General features: G+C 44.2%; 1 long non-coding RNA gene across 1 annotated transcript; it reads right to left on the bottom strand.

The window, feature by feature from the left end:
• Positions 1-13,734: 13,734 nt before the first annotated feature.
• On the bottom strand, positions 13,735-23,144 carry LOC141407931 (uncharacterized). The gene is made up of 3 exons (XR_012419441.1): positions 22,957-23,144; positions 21,159-21,337; positions 13,735-15,738 (listed from the first exon to the last, which is right to left on the bottom strand). It is a non-coding gene; the product is annotated as an uncharacterized lncRNA (long non-coding RNA).

Below are 23,144 nucleotides of genomic sequence, written 5' to 3'. Positions count from 1 at the left end.
GAGCCGCTGCTCAGGTGCGGGGATTTAACCGCGCGCGCGGGAGGGGGCGTGGGGTAGGGGTGGAGCTGAGCGGGGAAGGGGAGGGTGGAGGGCTTCGCAGGCCCCGGGGGCGGGCTGCCACCTCTGGTCATTTCACAATCCCCCAGGATCAGGTATCACTCTTGGCCCCGGTGGGAACCAGGAACTTAAAGCAGCTTCCAGGACATGACCGGCTGCGGCCGGACCCTTGTCCACTCCTCCCTCCTGACCTCCCTCCTGGGGCCTGAGGGCCAAGGCTCAGGGCTCCTGGGTTTCTATTCCAAGACTCCGAGGTTTCTCCAGAGTGTCCCCAGTCGGGGGTTGAGGCGGATGGGGCAGGGCCCGCAGGGAGGCAGTAGAGCATTCGAGTTAAAGGGTTCTATTTGGGGTTAGCCAGATGAGAGGGCAGATCCCCCTTGATGGAGGGCTAGGGTAGTGATACAGAGCACATAGTAGGGTCTACAGAAGTAGCACTTATTATTGATAAACAAACCCTCCTCACCAGAAACAGGCCCAGGAAGGTGAAGCACCTACCAGTCTCAAGCCATTTGGGTGTGTGTTTCTGCCGCCCTTTCTTTGTCCTACCGGCCCCTGATCAGGGCTGACTGTGCCAGGCTCTGTGCTCCTTGTCTCAAGGAATCATCCCAGCAAACCTCTGACCGGAGAGTTACTGTTATCAGCTGTATATGACAAAGGAACTGGGTGTTCAGGGATTTAGGACCGCACCTCCACCACAAGGTCCCCTGCAAAGCTGTACAAATAAGGTTTTGAACCCAGGTGTCTCCCTCCAGGCACTCGTTTTTTCCATTCCATTGTAAATATTCACTGGCTGCCTACTGTGTAACATATGCAGGTCAAGACGCTTGGTGAAGAGAAAGTCGTCAAAAGGGGCCCTCCAGCACTGGTCTTGAAGGGGTGACAGAGTCTGGGGTCTGACTCCCACCTCCACCACTTCCCACCTGAGGGCTCTAGAATGAATCCTTTCCCGGATCTGAGCTGCCACATCATCAGTGAAAATGACACCTATGTGGGACTTCAGTGAGAACACAAATGCAATGTTCCTGCCATGGAACAACCATGTACTCACTGGGAGCATTGAGTAGATCTACACGATTGACACAGGGACTCCAGGCCTGACCCGTGAGAGGTACTGGATCAATGGCCGTGAGTGCTCCGGAAATAAGTGTCTCCCGTGATGGAGGAGACCGATAAGTATAAATCAAGTTTTAGAATCCAGGGTGTTAAGTGCCAAAACAGAGTTACCCAGGGAGTTAGACAAGAAGTGCCTTCGAACATCTTTCCTGCTCCAATGATTTGAGGTTCTAGAAGCCCCAGGAGGTCTTTGCTGCTGGAGGCTAGAGTGAGTCTGGGGCAGTGAATGCTGGGATGACAGTGACAGGTGAGTAGGGTTTGGTGATGTGAGGACATCTGGCCACCATCCCCAAAATGGATGCTGAGAACACCTCCCCAGGTTTCTCATGCTCAGCTTGGGGACTGGGGACATGCTGTTGTTGGGAGGGGCCAAGGCTATTTACTCTGAGCTCAGTCAACAATAAGAGCAGGAGCCAGGCGGGGACACAGCCCATAGCAGGCTAGTGAAATCCAGTTAGGGCACAAAGAGAACACTGGGGTGAGCAGCCGATTTTTAGCCCGTGGACCCAGCTGGCTACTGTATATTCAGCCCTAGGCACTGCTGCCAACAGCTTTCTTCCCGGCCCTATTCAGCTCCCTGGGCCAGGAAATTGCCCAGCCTTGCCCCTCCCAGGCCCTTATGAGCACCCTGTTGATTGGCTCTCTCTTACAGGAATGCAGACTGAGGGAGGGTGGCAGGGCCAGGCAGAAGGATGGGGAAGGAATTTTCATCAGTCAATGGCATCAGATGTTTAGCTTTTGTGGTGCCAAGTTCTGTGCTAGGTATAGTTACATATATTCTCTTTACATCATTTAAAAGGGCAGAAGCTTTAGAACCAAATGCATCCATGCCCAATCAGGGACAATGCATCCATGGCCACTTTCTGGCTATGTGACTTAGAGAAACACTTCACTTTTCTGACCGGCATCTTCTTCCTGCATAAACTGTATGTCATCCTAACAGTCTTGGAGGATTATAAGGGTTTTATAAGATTATTATAAGGTTTAAAGGAAAAAGCATAAATCAGAGGTTGCAAATCTGGCTAGAGCACATACATTATTAACTACACAGTATGTTTTGAAATTTTAAATTAGTTGCCAAGATTTAAAAGTAGGGAATTTCATATAAAAATAAACCTCTAGCTTCTCTTGGAAAAAGTAAAAGATCTGGCAACACAGTCTTGCAATCTTACATATAACAACCATCAGCTAGAGCAGCGTGTCTCAAAATTGAGCATGCATCAGATCATTATTTGGTTGTTTTTTGGTTTTTTGAGACTGAGTTTTGCTCTGTCCCCCAGGCTTCCCTTCCCTCCCCTCTCAGCCCCTCCCCTCTCCTCCCCTCCCCTCCCCTCTCCTCCCCTTCCCTTCCCTTACCCCACCTCCTAGGTTCAAGTGATTCTCCTGCCTCAGTCTTCCTGGTAGCTGCAATTACAGGTGCCACTACACCCGGCTAATTTTTGTATTTTTAGTAGGGACAGAGTTTCACCATATTGGCCAGCTTGGTCTTGAACTCCTGACCTCAGGTGATCCACCCGCCTTGGTCTCTCAAAATGCTGGGATTACAGGTGTGAGCCACTGCACCCGGCCTAAGCATGCATCAGAATCACTTGGAAGGCTTGTTAAAATACAGATTGCAGGATCCCCGTTCCCAGAATTTTGATTAGTAGGTCTGTGGTGGGACCTGAGAATTTGCATTTCTAACAGGTTTCCAGGTGATGCCAGTGCTGCAGGGCTGGGGACCATACTTTGAAAACCAGAACCTAAATAGAGCTACTCTTTTTCTATGAGAGAAGCATTCCCCCCAGTTTCCCATAATCCCTACCACCACCATCCCCCCTCTCTGCAACTACTTCCATTCACAGTGCTCACCTGACCCCAGGAGGGCACATAGTGTTTGGTGAAAGGTAGTTTACATTTATTTAACAGTCTTATGGATTAAGTATTATTACTCCCATTTTACAGGTTAAGAAACTGAGATTCAGCTAAGCAAAGTGACTTACTGGAGGAAACACAGCCGGTAAATCAGAGGGAAGACTCTTGCCAAATTACTTGTGTTGTCCCGGTTATTTCAATATTATACACATTTACACAGCTCTATCTGAAGTTAACATAGATGATGCATCCAAAGTTTTGTCCATGACTTCATGAGTGTAAAAAATATATATATCAGGGAAGAGGAGGAAGAAAAGAAGCAGAAAGGGAAGAAGGAAAAGTTTATAGTGGTAGGTGATGTCAGGTAGCTGTAGACATGCCCACTCTAAAATGACTGTAAATAAATTAACGGTGAATATTTAAGAAATTTCCAGGAACAAAAAAGGTGTCTTTAATCATGCAACGGGCCTCTCCTGCTAGACTTTTGGACCCGGTCAAACTTCCTTTCATTCCATGGAAACCTCTCTTTGGATATACTGACTGTTTTGTTTTGTCACCTCACATCCGTTTGTCCTTTTTCTGATAAACCACCCTGAGTTTGCTTTGGAGGAAATAACTCTTCCTCCAAACCAAGACAGGTGGGACCAGGCAGACTGTCAATTAAAGTGTCTGCCCTACCCCCAGGCAGAGTGGCCAATCAGATACTGTTCCTAGAACTGTAATCTTGAGCAATGAATCATAAAAGACCTGAAAATGTATGGAGCTAACTCAGAGGTGTCCTGGGAAGAACTCAGTTCTGACTTTATCATTCTTTCCAAGCTGTGTTCTTTTAGCTTTTCCTTCAGTTCTGAGAGCTAAACTAAATCAATTAGTGCTATTGGGTGCAAGCAGTAGAATTCAACTCTGGCTAACTTAAAGATATTATTAGGAAAGGAGAATGGATGCCCATTACATCCCCCACACCATTTTTATAAATTTCTTCTTGGTTTACAATAGCCAGAGTTGGTTTCTGTTGAGAGTAACCAAAGAGATCTTACTCCCTATACCAATGTAACCACCAAGTTCCTCATTTCCAAATCCAGTGGCCTTCTCTTAGCTCTCATTCTCTTCTAACTCACAATTAAGGTCCTCGTGGCATACATGCAATACTGTTCAAACCAAATCCTCATTAGAAAAAAGAATACACATGGTCTCAGCACAAAAACCCATGAAAAGCAAAGCTTCTCTATTTGAAGTGGCTCAGGTCCAGCCCCAAACCAAATACTCTTCCTAGAACAGTGCACTTTTTGAGTTATTTCCTTGAGTGTAAATTCTACTGGCTCTTCACTGCCTTCAGGATAAAGGCTGAACTCCTTAGCCTGCCTTTCTGACTGATTCCAACTTTTATTTCCAGCTACATTCCTTACTTCATGCTGCACAAACCTTCCCTGGGCTCATTGTCTTATCCAACATTCCTTGATCAAGCTCACCCCAGAGTCTTCTTTCTCAACAGCCCCTGGTGGCCAGTACATAGATGCTGACAGTCAGGTTTCCCCCAGAATGCATAGGAAAAGTCTGTTTTGGTGCAGAATCTGCAAGATGTAAGTTATGTACTTTTTTTTTTTTTTTTTTTTGAGACGGAGTCTTGCTCTGTCGCCCAGGCTGGAGTGCAGTGGCTGGATCTCAGCTCACTGCAAGCTCTGCCTCCCGGGTTCACACCGTTCTCCTGCCTCAGCCTCCCTAGTAGCTGGGACTACAGGCGCCCGCCACCTCATCCGGCTAGTTTTTCGTAATTTTTTTTAGTAGAGACGGGGTTTCACCGTGTTAGGCAGGATGGTCTCGATCTCCTGACCTCGTGATCTGCCCGTCTCGGCCTCCCAAAGTGCTGGGATTACAGGCTTGAGTCACCGCGCCCGGCCCATTTTTTATTATCCAACGCTGAGGGCTAGGGTTAAAAAAGATTAAATGGCTTCAACCTGTGTACTGGAAATTTTCTTCTGCAGAAAGTTTTTTCCCTCCTCCCTCAAGGAGTAATTTACTACTTCAACACATATTTATTGTGTCCTACAACACATTTGACACTGTCGAGGATGTTGGAGAGACTGTGTGGCAGACTGTATTTCCTAAAGATGGTCATGCCAATATCTCTGAACCCACAACTTTTCTGTAATATGACCTAGCAACCCCCATCAAGAGGCAGAGCTTACTTCTCTACTCACTTGAATCTGGGCAAGTCTTCTGACTGCTTTGATAAATAGAATATGACAGAAGTAACATGGTGCCAGTTGCAGGGGGCAGCCTTAACTGACCTGGCAGCTTCCATTTCTTGGAGCATTCCCTCTTAGAATTCAGCCAGTAGGCTGTGAGATGCCCAAGCCATATGTGTGCTCCTATTGATATCCCCAGCTGAGCTTTCAGCCAACAGCCAGCCTCAGGATGCTAATCTTGGAGGGAGCCATCTTGGACATCCATCTCAATCAAGCCTTCAGATGACAGCAGTCCCAGACAACAGCTGACTGCAATCTCATGAGACAACCCAAGCAAGAACCACCAGCTAATCCAAGTCAACCCATAAGACCATGAAAGATAATAACTTTTTGTTTTACGCCGCTAAGTTTTGGGGCGCTGCATTACACATGCAATAGATAACCAGAACAGTGATCAATCAGATGAAGAAGACTATTTACTCTCATGGACCATACTCTTGAGTAAAGAAAATAAGCAAATAAGTTAGTAAATAGAAAATATAATTGCAGATATGGATAAATGCAAAAAATAAAATAAAGCAAGGTCATAAAATTATAAGTCAGGAGTTGGAGAGCACAGGAAAGGGCTTTCTGAGGAGGTGACATTTGAGCTGAGACTTGAATGATGTGTAACATCTATCTACAACATCATCTGGGGCTGAGTGTTACAGAAAAAGGTTAAAGCAAGTCCAAAGATCCTAAGGCGGGAACAAGCCTGATGAATGCCAAGAAGAGTAAGAGAACCAGTATAGCTGGAGCAGAGTTAAAATCAAGGGAGATGAAATCAAAGACGTAGGCAAGAACAAGATCATGAAGGGCCCTGAAGGCTATGAAAAGCAATGTATCTTTTATGTGCAATGGGAAGTCATAGGCTAGTAAAAGCTGGGAGATTGGGGGATGAAATCATGTGATTTATAATTTTTGAAAATCCCTCTGGCAGCTCTGAAGAATGCATTGTAAGAGCACAGCTATGGAAACTGGACCAGTAGTAAGAGGATTTTTGCAGTTGTCTTAGCAAAGGATTGATAGTAGTGGTTCCTTTTATTAGGCAAAAGATCATGAATTACTGGATACTGGTAAGTCCATCACATCAGGAGACAGGTCTGATTTATTAGACTTACCACCCTAAGGTAAAGTCACAGGGAGAAGCTGTGAAGTTGTAGCAGTGAAAAAGGAGGCTTAGCAAAAACTAGGTCCATTTTGCTGCAAACTCCTACCCCACTCCTGTGGTGATACATTTTGGGTTAACTGCTTTTGCTCATTTCTACACATAGGCTGAGCTAACTGTGGGAGAAATTTAGTTTATAGTTTAAAGCAAGGTTGCTAATAGTCCCTTCCCCAAATTAACTCCTGAGGAGATAAGGAGGGTGTATACATAAGTAACAATATTATGTTAAAGATGATTTATAGGAGCATTCTGACCTGACCAAAGACAAAGAAGTTTCACCACACCCCCTTGGACCCTCACTGCCACCCAGATGTGTGTGATCATTGATCACCTCTTGATCTCATCCCCCTTTCTCTTCCCCTTCCCAACATAAAAAGAGCCTACAATTCTCTTAACTTGGGATGTTTCTTTAGGATATTAGTTTACCATCTTCTCAGTTTGTTGACTTTCTGAAATAAAGTCGCCTTCTATACCGCAATACCTTGTCTCTCAACTTACTGGATGTCATGCAGTGAGTAGTATGAGCTTGGACTCATTTCCGTGGTTACTAATTCATCTGCTAGCAGGATGACAACCCCATTTTTCTGGTCCTTCCTAGGATGGAAAGGATGGGTACCCACAAAGCTGCCATGAAAGCCATATTCATCCCAAAGGGAAGCATGAGACTCATGAGATTTTCCTACCCTGAGGCCAAGAGTGTTGTGGCAGTTTTTAAACATGACAACAATTGTTTTACACCCCTCTATATTCGTCAGTTCTCATTGCTATAAATACCTGAGACTGCGTACTTTATGGAGACAGAGGTTTAATTGACTCATGGTTCTGCATGGCTGGGGAGGAAACTTACAGTCACAGCAGAAACTTACAATCACGGAAACTTACAATCATGGCAGAAGGGGAATCAGACACCTTCTTCACAAGGCAGCAGGAAAGAGAAGAGTGAATGAAGGAGGAACTTCCTGATACTTATAAAAACATCAGATCTCGTAAGAACTCACTCACTATCATGAGAACAGCATGGGGGAAACCACCCCCATGATTTAATCACTTCCCACCAGGTTCCTCCCTTAACACCTGGGGATTACAATTCAAGATGAGATTTGGATAGAGGCACAAAGCTAAACCATATCACCTTCCAATAGAGAAGTGGGGTTTATATCTCATTCCTTGAATCTGAGTAGGTCTGTGATTGCTTTAATCAAGAGAGTCTAGTAGATGTAATGCTATATGGCTTCCAAGGCTAGATCATAAATGATAGTGCAGTTTCTACCCTTTTAACTGGAACACTAGCTCTTGGAGCCCTGGGCTGCCATGGAAGAAGCCTGCCTATTCTGAGACTGCCTTGTTGTAAAGAAGCCCAAGGCACATAGAGAGGCCACATGTAGGCACTACGGTCAGCAATCCCAGCTGAGCCCAGGCTTTCAGTCATCCCAGCCCAGGTGCCAGCCATGTGAATGAAGAAGGCACCAGCTGATTCCAGCTCCCAGGCATTGAGTCACCCCCAGCTGTTTGAGTCTTCCTAGCTGAGGCCTGAGGCATCATGGAACAGAAACGAACCATTCTCATGTTTGTGTCCTGTTTAAAATTCTGACCCATAGAATCCAAGAGTCTAATGAAATGATTGCTATTTTACACCAGCTTTAGGATGGTTTGCTGCCATGCAGCAATACATAACTGAAGCAGGCAAAGATTGTTGGTGAGCTTCTTTATAACCCTGTTGGACCCGTGGGGGGACTATACAGAACTAGAGTAGGCTGTAAATTACTGAGATTAACCCACAGAAATCAATCTGTAACAGAAGTGAAGAAGAAACAAGCAAGTAGTTTCATTATTTGTCAAATTGCCCCTATTCCCCATCCCATAAGAACTGGTAAGAGCCTAAGATTTGGAGTCAAGAAGACATCATTTGAGTCCCAATTCTATCACTTCCTAGTTCTGAGACCCTGGGCAAGTTATTTAACCTCTCTGGGCCTCAGTTTTTTATTTACAACCCGAAGATATTTCTTGCCTCATAAGCTCATCATAGATTGAGAGAATATTTTGCAAAGCTATCCTAGGATTTCTGCAACAAAATACCACCAACTGGGTGGCTTAAACAACAGAAATTTATTCTCTCACAGTTTGGGGGGTCAGAAGTTCAAGATTAGAGTGTCAGCAGGGTGGGTGCCTCCTGAGGGCTGTGATGAAGAATCTGTTCCATGCCCCTCCCTTAGCTTCTGGAAGTTTCTCTGGCGGATCACCTGAGTTCAGGAGTTCGAGACCAGCCTGGCCAACCTGGTGAAACCTCATCTCTACTAAAAATACAAAAATTAGCCAGGCATGGTGGTGCAAGCTTGTAATCCCAGCTACTCTCAAGGCTGAGGCAGGAGAATCACTTGAACTTAAGGGGTGGAGGCTGCAGTGAGCCAAGATCACGCCACTACACTCCAGCCTGGGTGACAAAGCAAGACTCCGTCTCCGTCTCAAAAAAAAAAAAAAAAAAAAAAAGTAAAATCTATTTCTTAGGCCAGTCACCAAAAGGCAAAGAAAAACCTTCTGCAGTGTGATTGCTTTTCCTTATGGGAAACCCATTTAGATAACCTGGAAGTCAAACCTAATGCAAAGGGTATTTGAATTAATCAGACACAGGAAGAACATGGCCAGGGTTATGAACATATATTATATTATAAAGGAAACTAGAAACTAGAAGTTTCCTGGTTACATGGAACAATTCAGACATCTCAAGAAAAGCCAAGAGTTACAGAATCAAACTATCCTGGAGAAAAACATTGCTTTTCTAGGCCTTCAAAATAAAATATTTTAGCACCAGGCCATAATAGCATTTAGACCTGGAGTAAAAAAAAAATTACAAGAGCTTATGAAAAAGTTGAGGAAAAAAGTTATCAACTCAGGCTGAAAGGGAAGAAAAGGTTGAAAGCAGCAAGATACAGCAAAAGTTGAACTTCTGAGGTATAAATCTGAGAAGTTTGAGGTATAAATCTGAGAAGTTTTCAAAAAGAACCAGGTAATGGAATTAAAAGTCAAAACCTCTTTTAATTTTATTAAGAGCAAATTAATATTTTAAGAAAATCTTCTTTTAACCAATACTTTTTAGTTTTGCAGTATTGTACTTTTAATATAAAAGCTCAATTATTAGAGAGACTATCATAAATAATTTCCCTTTAATTATAGCCAACATAATCATGTACAAAATTCCTTTCATAAACTCCCTTTCATGAACATTATCATGACTTACACAGACCATTTGCAACTTGGACTTTCTGATTTGCCCAATACTGCCTCTTTCTTAACCAGTCATTTTACTTTAGGACAAAAATTTGCCATACAAAATCCTTTCTCATACAAAATTATTCTCCTTTCTTTATAACTTTTTTTTTTTTTTTACCAAAAATTCATCTTCATATTCATAACTTTCTTCACATCTGTCTCTCCTACTTACTGGTTCCTATCTTATTTTATAAATAACCTTTAAATAACCTCTGAATTAGACTTTATTTTTCAATAAAGAACATATTTTATGTCTTTCTTATAATTCCTCTTTTTTTAAAAAAAGACACATCTGGTTGGGCGCGGTGGCTCACACCTGTAATCCCAGCACTTTGGGAAGCCGAGGCAGGTGGATCACAAGGTAAGGAATTTGAGACCAGTCTGGCCAACATGGTGAAACCCCATCTTTACTAAAAATACAAAAATTAGCCAGGCATGGTGGTGGACACCTGTAATTCCAGCTACTCAGGGGGCTGAGACCAGAGAATCTCTTGAACCTGGGAGGCAGAGGTTACAGTGAGCCGAGATCGTGCCACTGCACTCCAGCCTGCATGACAGAGCAAGACTCCGGCTTGGGGGAAAAAAAGGCACATCATCTTTGGCACATTTTTTATATACAAAATTATAGGCACTTGACCTTGGTGCCCACTCGGGGCTCTTCCAAGTGTATTTTCCTTTCTTTACTGTTCTAAAGCCTTTAAAAATAAACTTCCACACCTGCTCTGAAAAAAAAAAAAAGGATTATATATTAACTAGAATTTTTCTTCTTAGTAACCTTAAATTTTAGCAAAAAATTGGGATGCAAGCAATGCTGAACTGAGTCTGAGTACAGAATCAAGTTATCCTGGAGAAAATCATTGATTTTCTAGACCTTTGAAATAAAATGTTTTAGCAACCGGCCACAGCAGTGGTTAGAACTCGAGGGAAAAAATAATTACAGGAGCTGACATTAAAGTTGAAGGAAAGAGTTATCAACTAGGGCTTTGTACTCAGTTAGCAGGATTTCATAGATGAGAACGACTCCACAATTCTTAGCAATGTTTCCCCATATCATAACCCTTTCTTAATTGGACATCACCCAGATGTCCAATGAGCATTTTAAAGAATTGTCAGATTTTTAAACTAAACAAAAAGTTTACCTTCAAGCATTTATCTCATTTACATTTACTCTATTTTTAGGAGTTTAGATGACTAGGAGAACTGAGATATTAGACAAAACTAGTCATCATTTCAAGTTATTTCCTTGTTAATTGTTTTAATAGCCTGTTCACCTAGGTAAGAACCTTCAGTTAAACACATGGGTATGTGCACAAAGGCCCTATCTTTTTTACCTCGGAACTCTAGCCATGAGACAGCAACACAAACTTACCAGTTTACAAAAGATGGTTGAATCCAAATTATATTTTTGACAAATTGGAACCTATTTACATGGCTAAACTTTGTTTTCCCCAATAGGTAATCCAATGAAGGCTGTGGACCAAAATTGTGGGTAAACCAGTTTCAATGGTAGTTTAATTTTTAAAAACCTCTTTTACTTGCTTTTCCCCTCTTTAGTTTCAAATGAGTTTTCAGTGTTTACATTTTAGCTATTAATAGAACTAGCAGAACTCTATTAGAAAAACAAAATCTGGGGCTGGGTGCACTGGCTTATGACTGTAATCCCAGCAGTTTGGGAGGCTGAGGCAGGAAGATTGCTTGAGCCCAGGAGTTCAAGACCAGCCTGGGCAACATAGCAAGACCTCGTCTCTACAAAAAATAAAAAAAAAAACTATCCAGGCATAGTGGCATGCGCCTGTGGTCCCAGCTACTCAGAAGGCTGAGGTGGGAATATCCCTTGAACCTAGAAGTTTGAAGCTGCAGTGAGCCATGATCACTCCAGGGCACTCCAGCCTGGGTGACAAAGTGAAACCTTGTTTCTAAAACAAACAAAAAATAAGAAGAAGAAGAAAAAAAAAATCTCCAAATAGCTCTGAATTAGTAGTACCTTAAACAGTGATTTTTATTTCAATACCAGTAGCTAAGTGACAGGCGATTCAAAGCAGGTGAAAAAGAGAGCTTTAGAAGACTCTGCATTTAATTCTGTAATTGCAGGTTGCCCATTTGAGCTCTGAATTTTCCATGCTGTAATTTGTCTATAGGTTTAAAAATGTGCACAAGAGTGGGCCATAGTATGTAACGAGCTGAATTCCCAGAAAACCTGGCATGCCACTGAACTTTTCCATAGTTTTCCACTGGAGTTCCTGCCTTAAGTGGGTAAGTTCCCCATTGCACCAACCTTGTGAAGACGTATCTTCCAGTGCCCTTCGCATGTTCCCACAAACCTATGGACCACCTGAGGCTGACCTGAATCCATGCCTCCCTTTAAGTCCAGGGCCCACAAAGACATGCCTTCTGGGGTCCTTGGATGGAGGGAACTGGGAAGGCCCCCTGTAAATGTGGGGCTAACAGATTCCTTGCAAGAACAATGATAATGATGTTCTTGCACTTCACATAGGGAAAGGGACAGAATGTACAATGTTAACTGGAAAAAAATCCTCACGATTTATACATTTGAAAAAGGAAAGGATACTTTCTTTCTTGTATAAAGTGGTGTGTCTGACCTCCCATCCCATCATGGCTGGGAACTAAGATTTTAAAGTTTTCTGGGGTCCCCTTGGCCAAGTGGGGGTTCTGTTTAGTCAGTGGGGGACTTAGGACTTTATTTTCAGTTTACAACAGAATTGGGGGTACTCAGCCAGGGAAAGTTATGCAGGGCTTTCCAGAGCTGCTGAGCCCAGGCTGAGTCCCAAAGAAGAGTAAGGACTTTTCTTGTCTGTTGAGAAGGGGAGTGGGTACTAACTGGGAGAAGAGCATAAGGCAAGACTCAGAGGGGATTTTAAGGATGTGTAAATGGGTTTGCACGGCTGATAAAAGTGCCATGGAAACACGGAAGAGGTCAGAGGGATGGGGTAGGGAAGGGGTGCAGGATGTAGGACCTTGCTGTGGATGGGTTCCTAGGGCTGGTGGTGCAGAGACAGTGTCAGGAGGAACAGCAAGGAGGCTGCTGCAGGGCAGCTGAGAGCTGGTGAGGAGGCCTGGGCTGAGGCTGTGGCCGTGGGATGGAGAAGACGACTGAATTTGAGAGATGTTGAAGAGCACAGGAAACTGTCCTGCCCATCTGCCCTTTTTTCTGTTGGTTCTCAAGAGACCCTTCCCAGAATGTGCCATACCTCAGGTAATGCTGTTGCTGTTGGAAAGGTGATAATAATAATAATAAAGACCTGGGTGTATTTTTTTGTTGTTATTTAGAGATAAGGTCTTGCTCGGTTGCCCATGCTGGAGTGCAGTGGTTCAATCACAGCTCACTGCAGCCTTGAACTTCTGGACTCAAGCGATTCTTCCACTTTAGCCTCTAAAGTAGCTGGGACTACAAGCATGCGCCACCATGCCCAGCTAATTAAAAAAAAATTTTTTTTTTGTAGAAATGGAGTCTTGCTATGTTGCCCAGGCTGTTCTCCAACTCCTGGGCTCAAGAAATCCTCCCACCTCAGCCTCCCAAAGTGCTGGGATTACAGATGTGAGCCACTGCTCCTGGCCCCTCAGTGTATTCTGAGGCCTGGACTCTAACTGCAGAAAGAAACTAATGCATTTTAGTTAAATGGTTCAGGAGGGTTGGCAGTGAGTTTGGGTCCCATGTAGCAAATACATATTGATTCTTACAAGAGGGACAGGCGCTGGGGACACAGTGATGACTAACACATAGCCCTAGCCATTGAGGCCCAATGACCCAGTAGGGGAGACAGACAAGGAAACAGGCAGTTCTGATAAGAGATTGGTTTTTAAACAAGTGTTCTAGGCAGCCAGCAGGGGAATTTATTCCCTCTGCCTAAGGAAACTATGGGCAGAGAAAGCAACATCTGAATTTACTGGAAACACGTGGGGAAGACATTCTCCACCCAGCTCAGAAAAAGGACGAAAAAATTGTGCAACCGTGTATTTACCCAACATAAGAAGTCTGGTGGTTAGGGAGAAGGTGGACTCACTCATGCAAGCAATCAGAATGAACCAGCCCCAAGCTATATTTTTATTGTGTTTATGAAACCATAAACAGCAAAATAATATTTATAAGACATGTTGAAAATACAAAGAATAACAACACAGCAAACACTTGTGAAATTAACGTGGGTGGTAGATGTATGAGCACTTGCTGTCAGGATATTAATATGATCTGTGAATCTTTCTGTGTTCCTATGATGTCATTTCCCTTTCCTTCCCCCTCAGAGCCAACAACTTAAAATTTATTCTTGTCAGTTCTTTGCATTGCGTTACAGTTTAGCCACATATGTGTTCATCCCTGAACAATATATTTAACATACTTATTTGACATTCTTGTTTTTCTGTCCTTGGAAATCTTAGCTGTGTGGGTTTTGTTGCATTCTCTGTCATTTCAGTTGACTCTCACTTATCAGGCCTTGCTTCCCTTTTATTTTGTAATTTTTGACTGTGAGCTCAGGTGCCTTAAAACTTTATCCTGTGGGAATTCTTTGAGACCTCAAAGGTAGATTCCTCCAGAAAGACTTCATTTCTGCCAAGTTTCTGGAGACACAACTCACACACGACCTCTTTAAACCAGATTTGCAGCTTGAGGCTTTTCAGATCGTGTATGTATTGTGCACTGAAGCTGAAAACTCACTGGAGAGCTAGCTCAAGGTAAGACGAGTAGGGAGTAACACCCTACTTTCCAGATGCTGAGTCTCCTCCACGTGTGCCCTGTGAGGTCCAGCCAGCTAGGACACGCCAGTCCCCAGCCCAGTCCAAGAAAGACTTTCTGGGCCATACGTCGGGGCCTTGAGCTCCACTTCTTTTATTCTCCACTTCTTTGTTCCAGAAGTCAGATGAGCAGATCCTCAATGGGAATCCTGCCCCTACTCTTTCTTTTCCTTTGTGAGACAGGATCTTGCTCTGTCACCCAGGCTGGAGTGCAGTGGCGCAATCTCAGCTCACTGCAATCTCTGCCTTCCGAGCTCAAGGGATCTTCCCATCTCAGCTTCCTAAGTAGCTGGGATTACAGGTGCACACCACTGCTCCCCTACTTTTATTGCTGTGTGTCCTCAGCAGGTCGCTGAGCCACTCTGAATGCCTTGTTTTCCTCTGTAGCATGGGAAAATGTAGTGAGTGTGGTGGAAGAAGAAATAAGGCGGTATTATGTGCCGACTGAGTAATCTCTCAATAAAAGTTATTTTCTTTGCAGGATGGGGGCAGAATATAAGAGCTCATTTTAATTGATCATTTACTATGTTTCAGGCCTAAGACGCTTCCATGCAACGTCACACCTCTTTTTTTCTTTCTTTCTTTTTTTTTTGAGACAGAGGCTCGTTCTGTCACCCAGGCTGGGGTATAGTGGTACGATCTTGGCTCGCTGCAACCTCCGCCTCTCGGGTTCAAGCAATTCTCCTGTCTCAGCCTCCCGAACAGCTGGGACTACAGACGCACGCCACCATGCCTGGCTAATTTTTGTATTTTTTTAGTAGAGATGGGGTTTCACCATATTGATCAGGCTGGTCTTGAACTCCTGACTTCAGGTGATCTGCCTGGCTTGACCTCCCAAAGTTCTGGGATGACAGACGTGAGCCACCGTGCCCAGCCACAACCTCATACCTCTTTATGGGTGAAGAAACCAAAGTTGGCAGAGAGAGCAATTGGCTTGAGTCTTGCAGCCAGGACCAGCAAAGCCAGGAATTACACTCTAGTCCTTCTGACACCAAAGCTTGTGCTATTAACTCTCTGTTATCCATACCACCACCTCCCTAAGAAGGAGAAGCAATGCTGGAATTCTCCATTTCCCAGACGCTTCTAGTTTTTGAAGGAAGCCATATGTAGTGTCGTCTCAACAGGTATGGGGAAAAGTCCAGGAATGGAAACCTGGATTTAAACATGCATATCGACTATTGATCTGATCAACATTATAGTATAACTTCACTGGGAGGATGAGTCATAGAAAGGGTTTGTAAAAGGCATGGAGGCAGGTGGAAAAGAAAACCAAGTCCTCATTTTCCATAGTGGTAAGTCTTAAACCTGAAAAATCAAATAGTAACAATTTAGGTAACACACCTAAATTTACACACAAGGAAGAAAGTTCCAAAAGAATCAGCCAAGGGGCTGAGGTGGAGGATCACTTGAGCCCAGGAGTTTGGAAACAGCCTGGGGAACATAATTTGTCTCTCCAAATAGTTTTTTAAAGTTAACCAGGCATGGTGGCATGTGCCTATAGTTCCAGCTACTCGGGAGGCGGAGGTGGGAGGATGCTTGAGCCCAGGAGGTCGAGGCTTAGTGATCTATGATCATGAGCTATCATTGATCTATGATCAATGAACTATGATCACACTACTGCACTCCAGCCTGAGTGATGGAGTGACTCAAAAAATAGTGACTGTTGACTCAAAAAAAAAAAAAAAAAGTCTGTGATGTGAAGTAACTTAAAAGAAAGAAAGAAAGAAAGAAACCCTTTCTCCATGCCACCCTCTCAAAAAAAAAAAAAAAAAAAACCTCTTCGCCAGGGGTTTCTCTAATGTCATACTTCATGCACTCCTGAGAAGTAAGCAGAGCAGATTTTATCATCCCTACCTTACAGAGGAGAAAACAGAGGCTGAATTGGCATCCCAAGTTCAGGCAGCATAGCACAGGCCCCGCAGGCAGCATAGCACAGGCCCCGCAGGCAGCATAGCACAGGCCCCGCAGGCAGCATAGCACAGGCCCCGCAGGTAGCATAGCACAGGCCCCGCAGGTAGCATAGCACAGGCCCTGCAGGCAGCATAGCACAGGCCCCGCAGGGGCAGGCTGTACTAGAATCCACAGCAAGTACTAGAAGAATTCATGTGAAATGCTTCATAAATGCTTCTAAGGCGCATAACTGTAAAACAGATCCTTGCGGCAGTGTTTATTGGCAGCATTACATGATTACATGAGTGTTAAAAGGGATGCTTGAATTATCACACCTGGCGCCACCTTCTGTTGTAAACGAGAACTGAGGGACAGGTGACACTCTCCAGGGTCACGTGGTAAGGCAAAAGCAGAACTGCCCTTTTCCTATCATTGTGATTCTACATACACCCCCTGGGCAATGTCAGCCACTGCTGCTGTACCATTTTCCATCTGGGTGAAAAATCTCAGATCTTTATCCATTCCAGACCTGTCTGCATTCTTGGTGTGTTACGTTCTCTTCACGGCAGCTGGTAACCCTTTAAAAATTCAATCAGATCACGTTACTTTCGTGCTCCAAGCCCTTCTGTGGTTTCCACTGTACCTGGAATTACAATCTAAATACCTTGTCATGGCTGTGATCACGCCCCTGTCTGTCTTTTTCTGCGATGCAGGAAGTTTGTTCCTTCCTTAGGACTTTTGCATTCATTCTTTCTTCTGCATCCACCAGAGGCCTACACGGCTCCTTCCTTCACTCCACTCAGAGCCATCCTGCCTAAACTTCACCCTGTACTCTGAGTTATTTTCTTTCTTTTTAAAATTATACTTTAAGTTCTAGGGTACATGTGCACAACATGCAGGCTCATTACATAGGTGTACATGTGCCCTGCTGGCCCACTGCACCCATCAACCCGTCATTTACATTAGGTATTTTTCCCAATGCTATTCCTCCCTCCATGAATTCTTTTCTTCATAGCAGTTATCACCACCTGAAACTTACCTCACTCAATTATTATTCTCTCCAGCTGAAATGTCAGCTCCAGGAGGGTGGGGAGCTTGTGTGCTGCCTTCACTCCTGTCACACAGTACCTAGAATAGTGCCCAGCACATACAGTCGGCACTCAATCACAGCATGGCTGTTGAGTCCTTCCTGAGTGCAGGCACTATTCCAAAGTCTATACATGTATTAACCTCCCCTCCCTCAGTAACAACCAAAGAGGTAGGAGCTGTTATTACCAACCCTGTTTTACAGATGAATCAATAATGATAGAGAAGTGAAATGACTTGCCCACACAACCAGTAAATTGGCAGAGTCAGGTTTGAATCCATGGAGTCTGGTCTGCACTTTCAATCACCAAATACCCTTTCTGAGAAACGTGTGCTGAACAAGTGCACGGATAAATCAGTGTCTACTCAACATCTGTGCCTAGATATCCCAGAGTTGGGGTTTGGCTATGTTGGTCACGCTGGTCTGGAACTCCTGGCCTCAAGGGATCCACCTGCCTCGGCCTCCCAAAGTGCTAGGATTACAGGCATGAGCCACCACATCAAGTTTTTTTCCCTATTTTACAGAGAAATAAACTGGCTCAGAAAAGTGAAGTGACTTGCTTATGGTCACACAGTAATATCTACTAAATAGTCACATAGTAATAGCTACCAAAGCCTAACCCCTCTAATTAGTACAAGTTCTTTTCCATTACACTGTTATAAACTTATTCATTATTATTACTAATGAATATTATTGCTATTACTTTTATCATCCAAGCACTATTTATCGAGAAGTTATTCTGCCAGGTACTTGTACAATGAATTTCACAAATATCATAGCATTTAATTATCACTATGATTATATGAGATCAACATGAGAAAAAAGCAGAGGCTGACTCACGCCTGTAATCCCAGCACTTTGGGAGCCCAAAGCAGACAGATCACCTGAACCTGAGGTCAGGAGGTCGAGATCAGCCTGACCAACATGGTAAAATTCCGTCTCTACTAAAAATACAAAAATTAGCCAGGCATGGTGGCATGCACCTGTAATCCTAGCTACTTGGGAGACTGAGGCATGAGAATCGCTTGAACCCAGGAGGTGGAGGTGGCAGTGAGTCAAGATCGCACCATTGCACCCCAGCCTGGGTGACAGAGCAAGACCCTGTCAAGAAAGAAAGAAAGAGAGAGAGAGAGAGAGAAAGAGAGAGGGAGGGAGGGAGGGAGAAAGAGAGAGAGAGAGAAAGAAAGAAAGAAAGAAAGAAAGAAAGAAAAGAAAAGAAAAGAAAAGAAAAGAAAGAAAAAAGAAAGAAAGAAAAAGAAAGAAAGAAAGAAAGAAAAGCAAGGAAGCAGGCAAGAAGGAAGGAAGGGAGGGAAAGAAAGAGAAAGAAGGGAAGGAAGGTAGAAAAGAGGAAGAAAGGAAAGAAAAGAAAAGAGCAGACCTGACTTCCAGGAGCTGTCCTGACATTCAGCTGGGCCTTGATGTTCTCCTGCTAAACATGAACAACTTTGCAAAACATCAGTGTCAGACAAGGCCATGCTTTGCCCATGACAGATCAAAACCAAAACTGCCTAAACTATAATCATGTTTGAACACAGACAAAACATGAGCAAGCCACAAAAATAACCAAGCAGCCCTCTCCCCTGGCTAATATGAACATTGGCTGCTTCTTTACCAACTGCTGCTCTTCTTACAGCTCTAACCTCCATCCAGTCATCCCTTCTTACCGCTAAGATTTATTAAGATACCCAGTCATGGAACTGCTGCACTTCCTGACAGCATCCGATGCAGAGCAAAGCCTATTTCTTTCAACCATCCCCCAAATCAACTAACACAAGCCTGAGTCGTAGAAGTCCTTTCTAACATCCTCTTAATGAGATGTCACTGTGTGATCACCCAGGTCTGCATTCTCCTTCGCCGTAGTGAGTAATAAACGCACATTGTTCGACTTCTAGTTCAGCTAGAAAGAGGGGTATTCCTAGTGGTCTCTGGCTGGAGATATTGACAGGTATTGTCATCATCCATATTTTATCAATAAGAAAACTGAAGTTCAGAGAAGTTGAGAAATGTATGCAAGACCTCAAGGCAGTGAGTGAGAACTAGTTCTATCTAACGCCGAGTCTACGTCCTCACTTGTTTAACAATCCCTGCTCTTCCAGCACTCTGTGCCTCAGTTTTCTCATCTGCAGCGAGGCAGTTAGACTTTGCTCTCCAAAGGTCGCTCCAGCCCCCATCTTCTTGGAGGCAGGTGTGTGAATGCATTGTCAAAGGGGCTCCACCTAGAGGAGCTGGAGAGAACCTCTCTCTTTGGGAACCCGCTGGATTCCAAACAGATTGTTCCCATGATGCCTTGCAGCTGGGAGGTCTAATAATGAACTTGAAGAGTGGTGCATCCTCAGAAATACCTTCATGAGCCTTGGACCCTTGCCCACCACCTACCTCCTACCCCCTCCTCTCAGCCATCCTCTTTTCTATTTCTGAATTACCGTTGCCACCGCTCTTGCTTAACTGGGGGAGGCAAGGCAGGGGGGTGACTCAGGAGCTCTTACCCTACTGAGCACCCTCCTCTTCCTACAGTTGCCTCTCTCCCCATCCCCAGTGAGGGGCACCTCACAAGGGGGGGCTACCATCTGGCACCCTCTGCAGAAATCTTAGGGAGCTTTAAAAAGAGAGATTCCCTTAACTATGAATCCTAAGAGTCTGAAAGCTTGTGGAGAGGACTTAGCAAAATGTTGCACAAGAACCGAAAATACACTTTGTGGGAGGTGGAAGTACTTTGATTACCATTTCTCAGTCTCTGCAGAACTGTCTTAGTACAAAGACAGCTGACCTGGTTAGTGGGCTTCTTGGGAGTAGTCAGGACCCATGTGGAAATGCAGGGCCAGGGGCAAAGGGGACACATATTTGTCTTTTTTTCTTTTTTTGAGACAGGGTTTTACTCTGTCGCTCAGGCTTGAGTACAGTGGCACAATCACGGCTCACTGCAGTCGTCACCTCCCGGAATCAGGTGATCCTCCTACCTCAGCCTCTGAGTAGCTGGGACTACAGGTGCATGGCCACCAGGCCCAGCTGATTTTTGTAGTTTTTGTAGAGATAGGGTTTCAACATGTTGCCCAGGCTGCTCTTGAACTCCTGGGTTCCAGCAATCCACCCACCTCAGTGCTGGGATTATAGGCGTGAACCACCACGCCTGGCCCATATACTGGTGTAATGGGAAACAAGAGTGCTCTTCTAATAATGAGTGCTGTCAGCTGGAACCTGCTGCCAAGAAGAGGTGAGCTTCCCATTGGAGAAAGTATGAAAGCTAAACCTGATTAATGAGCTGACTTCTATGAAATTCTGGGTTGTCATTATTCAGAAGCCTTTCCCAGCTTTTCTTTTTCCAGCACCAAATCCCTCTCTCATCCCAACATGCACACACCTGTGTCACTCCCCACCATGGGTCTGTTTCTTAGAGGTAAGAAAGGTAGTGGGTTCTCTCCTGATGAGCTGTGTGGAGCAGAGGGTAGCAGGAAACTCAGGCCACAGGGGAGAAGGGCACAGTTCTCATGCAAATGAGGTGGTTCCCCCATCTCTCCTAGGTAACTCCTCTTCCCCTTCGCCCTACCAAGGGCACTCCAGGTTCACCTATATTCAGGGTTGGGTGAACTTTGAGGAATAAATTGGGGTATCCTATGATGCAGAACAGCTATTGGAAACCAATACAAATACTCCTTTTGGAGAGGTGGGAGGTAAAGGAAATTAGAATCCTTTTTCTAATGTCCACATCTTTACCATGATCAAAAGCTTATGTTTTCCTCTTTCTTTCTACCTGATAAAATTCAGTTCATCCTTCAGACTCCAAGATGAGCACTGCCTCCTCTGCGACGCCAGCCTTGACCTCTTCAGGTGAGATTAAGGGCCTCCACCTGGGCTCCCTCTGCCTTTGTGCTGCTGAAACTATTCCTCTGCCTCCCCGTTCTGGTCCAGCCAACTCCTAAGTGAGGTGCACTGTGGTACAGAAAGAAAATATTTAGAAACTTCAGTTTATTCATTTCTAGCCTACACTTTATGAAAATTTATATTATTGAATACCTATAGTGTACATATTAGTACAACAATATGCATATACTTATAAATATGGGAACTGCACACTCAAAAACTTTGTACTGGGCCAGGCATGGTGGCTCACGTCTGTAATCCCAGAACTTTGGGAGGCCAAGGCGAGCAGATTACTTGATGTTAGGAGTTCAAGACCAGCCTCGCCAACAGGGTGAAACCCCATCTCTACTAAAAATACAAAAATTAGCCAGGTGGACACCTGTAATCCCAGCTACTCGGGAGACTGGGCAGGAGAATCGCTTGAACCTGGGAGACGGAGGTTGCAGTGAGCTGAGATCATACCACTGCACTCCAGCCTGGGTGACAGAGTGAGACCCTGTCTCCAAAACAAAACAAAACAAAACAAAACAAAGCAAAAACCTTTTACTGATATGGGTGGTGTGAGGGATCAAACAAATTTGGAGGCTACCGTTTTGGTAATTACTGTTTTCCAGGTGCCTATCGCAAAACAGGTGCTTAATATTGGGAGTGAGCCCTGATGTGGTGGCTCATGCCTGTAATCCCAGCGCTTTGGGAGGCCAAGGCCAGAGGATTGCTTGAGGCCAGGAGTTCCAAACCAGCCTGAGCAGGATGAAGAGACCCTGTTTCTACAAAAAAGTTAAAAAGTTAACTGAGCATGGTGGCACACACCTGTAGTTCCAGCTACTGGGGAAGCTGAGACAGGAGGATCGCTTAAGGCCGGGAGTTCAAGGTTACAGTGAGCAATGATTACACCACTGCATTCCAGCCTGGGTGACAGAGCAAGACCCAGTCTCTAAAAACATATATATCATGTATATATGTGCACATATATGTATATAATTATACTGTTCCCTACTGGAAAATGAGTGACCCGATATCACAAACGCTAGTGATACATATATATGTGTGTGTATATATGCACATATATGTATATAATTATATACATGTGTATATGTATGTATAATTATGTTATATACATATTTATATAATTATATATACACATGTGCATATACACACATGTGTATATGTAATTATATATTAATATAAATATGTATAAATATGTAAAATACATATATAAATATTTGTTATATACATGTCTGTTTTATATATGTATGTAGTTATATACACACATGAGAGTGAATGAACAAGTGAATGAGGCTGCCTGGGTTGTCTGTTATAATGATCATATATGTTAGCTGGGTGACATTGGGCAAGATACTTCTCTTTCTTAGGTCTGAATTCCTCATCTGTGAAATTAGGAAGTTGGATCAGATTCCCTCCCAAATGCCGTCCAGCACAAGTGTTTCTAACTGATGTCCAGGTCACTCATTTTCCAGTAGGGGGCAGTATCATTTAGTCACTAATAATCATAGTTAATGTTTAAGTTGCAGTCATTACATGGTCCAAGGGCTCAGCATGTGTTAATTCACTTAGCTTCACAACAACCCCGCACAGGGAGAAGACAGGTACAGAGTACACATACAAGTTAAATCACTTGTTCAAAGCCACATACAGAGTGTGACAGAAGATATGTGCCCTACCCTTACCCCGGACCTGACACCTTCGGTGCCGCCAGCTGATTTCCAAATGCTAGTGTCTGCATCTCTCTGCCTGAGGGCTGCCTTGGAAGCCACACAAGGAGGGCCCAGGCCCAAATCACCCGGAAACCCTCAGTCCGTACGGAGACTGGTGCCCGAATAGCTCCACTGGTGCGTAAACACTTCCTCTCCTAGGG

Source organism: Macaca fascicularis, chromosome 10 (assembly GCF_037993035.2).
Source record: "Macaca fascicularis isolate 582-1 chromosome 10, T2T-MFA8v1.1".
Lineage (NCBI taxonomy): Eukaryota > Metazoa > Chordata > Mammalia > Primates > Cercopithecidae > Macaca > Macaca fascicularis.
This window is presented reverse-complemented; position numbering and strand designations above follow the sequence as displayed.